We start from the raw sequence: 3,778 nt of genomic DNA on the forward strand, positions 1-3,778 counted from the left end.
TATTACCAGCAGATACAGAAACCTCAATTTTACTTGAAATATTACCAGCTGATACAGAAATCTCAATTTTACTTGAAATATTACCAGCAGACACAGAAATCTCAATTTCCTGCTTCTTGTTTTGGCAACTAGATCCATTTTGAGTTGGCTTCAGCATTAGACTATTGGATTCTACGAACTAAAACTGTTTGTAATGTACATGCATCACAGGAAAATAATTAAACAAAATGTTGGTTACCTTATCTAAGGCCAGTATATTTCCTTGTATGTATACAAATACTTTGGATATAAAAATTCATACAATGAGGTATACAGAAATATGAAAATAAAAGAACTGCGGCAAACGAATACAGTGTACCAGAGCGCGAATTTTGATTTTTTTATTTGTTTCCAACGAAAAAATCTCCTCGGTGTTTTGACTTTAATTCACTTTCATAGGTTTTTACATTCTATCTATTCCTGTAATACGGAATTACTCCTCCATCATTACATCTAAAACTTCGAACTTCATTTTTTTGCAAAACAAATTCTTCCTTGCTCTCTGAATTCAGCAACCATCTTCTCCAAAACTTCTATTTTACCCTCCCGCATTTCCTCCCGGAATTGCCTGTCCATTCTCTGCTTGTCCCAGTATATCAGTCCGTGATTCACCAACAACTCCATTTTCTCGCGGTGCATGTGCTCCGTGGCCGCAAACTCCCACGAGAATATATGGAGAAGACGACGTCCCCGACAGTTGAAGGGACAATCTCCGGTAACCCCCGGAGGACGCGACAAGTCGACGCCATCTAGGTACTCCCTGCTCAGCCCGATGTCCTCGGAACAGATGATTTGGAGCCATTCCTTCGCGCAGACCGCGATGTTGGCGTCTTCCTCGGATTCGACCTGCGCGCCCTTTTGCGGGGGAGGGGGAGGATGGGAGGAGGATGCTGCTGCCGCGACTCCTTCCAGTAGTCCTTCGACTTCGCTCAAGCATGGCCGCTGCATGGCTCCAGTTTCATGCCAGTTTCTCTTCCTCTTAATTTGCTTTTCTGGCAAAAAATAAATCATTGGTGTTAATGGCTGGGTAGACAGTGTACGCGATTTTTCACTTTTTTAAAATATGGAAAGATTTCCCTTTAGGTAGAAACTAGAAGAAACGCATCGAATTTGGAATAATATAACTATATAAAATATTAATAACGAGATAGAAAGTTCTCAAAGACTTTCACAAAGATACACTACACGTATACTGTACATAAAAACAAAGATATGTATGTAATGTAGGTATATATATATATATATATATATATATATATATATATATATATATATATATATATATGTGTGTGTGTGTGTGTGTGTGTGTGTGTGTGTGTGTGTGTATACTATGGCAGTTCTGTATTAAATTAATTTACTTTTACTTTTTCTGGTTTGCTAAAATGCCTTCCTGCACCATTGTATTATCTACAAAATAATTATTCTCAGTGGGTACACTATTCAAAAACATTCATCTATTAGAAAAAAATATTCTCAGTGGGTACTACCTGTTCAGAAAAAAATTCACCTTTCGAAAAACATATTTTCGGTGGGCACATTATCAAAAAAACACTCACCTATTGAAAGACATATCCTTAGTGGGCACACTATTTAAAAAAACACAATCCTATTGAAAAAAAACATTCTCAGTGGGCACATTATTAAAAAAAAAACACGCACCAATTGAAAAACTTATTTTCATTGGGCACCTTATTCAAAACAAAAGACTCACCTTTTGAAAAACCTATGCTAGGTGGATATACTAAAAAAAAAAAAAAATACTTTTCTATTGTCAAATGCCGGTCGAAATAGGTCTACAACGAAACCTGCACCGCGCTCGGGCACGCCTAAATGGACACTGACTGAGTCACTGATCGCGCCAACTTGCCAAGTCGCTATCTTGGGCATGGAAACGAAACGAACGATCTCTGTTTATACTCAAAGGTTTGACAAAGGGAGATTAGACCTATGAATTTTGCTTAAAGCTTCGAATTATGACGTCATTAGCGTTATCCCAAGAAAAACGGTACCTAAGGGATTGGCATAAATATGAACAAGAACATAGTTATCTTTATGTTGGATTTTTTTTTTTTTTTTACTAAAGATACTTTGGTGTTTCGTCTCGTCACCTCTTCAGGAAGTAGATTTTGGTAGTTTTTCACTTTGTAGAAATTTTGGCCCGATTGTATATATTCTATTACAATTATTATCTATTTAAATGAAATAAAGGTAGCAATATAGTTATTAATTGCCTTCCATAAGAAATTGCGTGCCTGAAGTGTTTATATATATATATATATATATATAATATATATATATATTTATATATATATATATATATAATATATTATATATATATATATATTTTTTTTTTTTTTTTTTTTTTTTTTTCTAGTGCCGTGTATAGTATTTTGATAAACGATAGTAGCAAAACATTACTAGATATATGGCACAAAGTGAAAACGTAAATACAAAACAAATTACAAACGTGATAATCAGCGTGAAACAGTAATATCACAACTTTCATAAAATCAGAAATATTTATTAAATTGTTCTTCATTCATTTTAAAGACTGGCACGTCTTTCTAGCCGATGTGAGCGAGGTGATACATTTGTTTTGAAAAATGTGACGCCAGCTTTAGTACCCGTAAATCCGTCAATCACTGTCGTGAAAAACAGTATGAATTTATTATTCTTAGCTCGGGTTTACTTTAGTTCTCACAAAGATTACTAACCGAAGAGAACAAATATTAACCTCGACTGACCTCTGGGCAAAATAACGGTTATTGTCCTTCCAGTCACAGCGAAAACATGAAGAGCCAACCGGGCCCCCCCACAACCCCTCATCCTTTTTATCCCATCATGCTGGGTCTTAACGAAGTTCCGCGGGCACCCATTGGAGAATATCTTCCATAGAATATAAGCTGAAAATTTAATCTGTAGCCTAATAGCTTCAAAGGATTTATATTAACGTATGGGAATAACATTCACAACCTGAGAAGTCATTCAATATTTCTCTGGAGTGGCTCCCTGGAGGGCTGGAAATCTATCAGGCTTCACTTTTGACCAATAACATTTCCTGACTCCAACCTCAGTATTTCGTGAAAAAAAAAAAGGTAAACAATGCACCAAGGTATCTTCGGCCCAATATAGTTTTCTGTACCTGACCCGGTGGGGGCCTGTCTTATAGCGTTGCCAGACACACGATCATGGCTAACTTTAACCTTAAATCAAATAAAAACTACTGAGGATAGAGGGCTGCATTCGGTATGTTGATGATTGGAGGGTGGATAATCAACATACCATTTTGTAGTTCTCTAGCCTCAGCAGTGGCTAATAATAATGGTAATAATAATTAATTATTATTATTTCAATTTTATATTATGAAAATTGTTAGCAAATTACAATGTAACAAATGCCGAAGTATATAAATGAAATGGAACTTTTTCGAGGGCATGAGCATTTGCCTTATAAAATAGACTTTGAAATATATATTATATAATTTGAATATTGCTTATGGTATTCGAATTAAATAAGGATATATATATATTATTATATAATTAAATTATATATAGATATATATATATATATTATATATATATATATTATATATATATTCAAAAGTAAACTTAATCTCCATTTTGGTGTTTATCCCGTCTCCTTTGCTTCGGGAAATTCACATTGGAAATTTTTCTCTTTTTATCCAGACTTTTCTCAGCCAAATTAAACAGTCACTTCCTTTGACATGTACTGTTGATCC

At 34.8% G+C, this 3,778-nt stretch overlaps 1 long non-coding RNA gene across 1 annotated transcript; it reads right to left on the reverse strand.

Moving 5' to 3' along the window:
- Nucleotides 1–230: 230 nt before the first annotated feature.
- LOC135217191 (uncharacterized) lies at nucleotides 231–1,839 on the reverse strand. The gene is made up of 2 exons (XR_010315077.1): nucleotides 1,751–1,839; nucleotides 231–1,031 (listed from the first exon to the last, which is right to left on the reverse strand). It is a non-coding gene; the product is annotated as an uncharacterized LOC135217191 (long non-coding RNA).
- Nucleotides 1,840–3,778: the final 1,939 nt, after the last annotated feature.

The sequence above is a fragment of the Macrobrachium nipponense genome, chromosome 7 (assembly GCF_015104395.2).
Source record: "Macrobrachium nipponense isolate FS-2020 chromosome 7, ASM1510439v2, whole genome shotgun sequence".
Lineage (NCBI taxonomy): Eukaryota > Metazoa > Arthropoda > Malacostraca > Decapoda > Palaemonidae > Macrobrachium > Macrobrachium nipponense.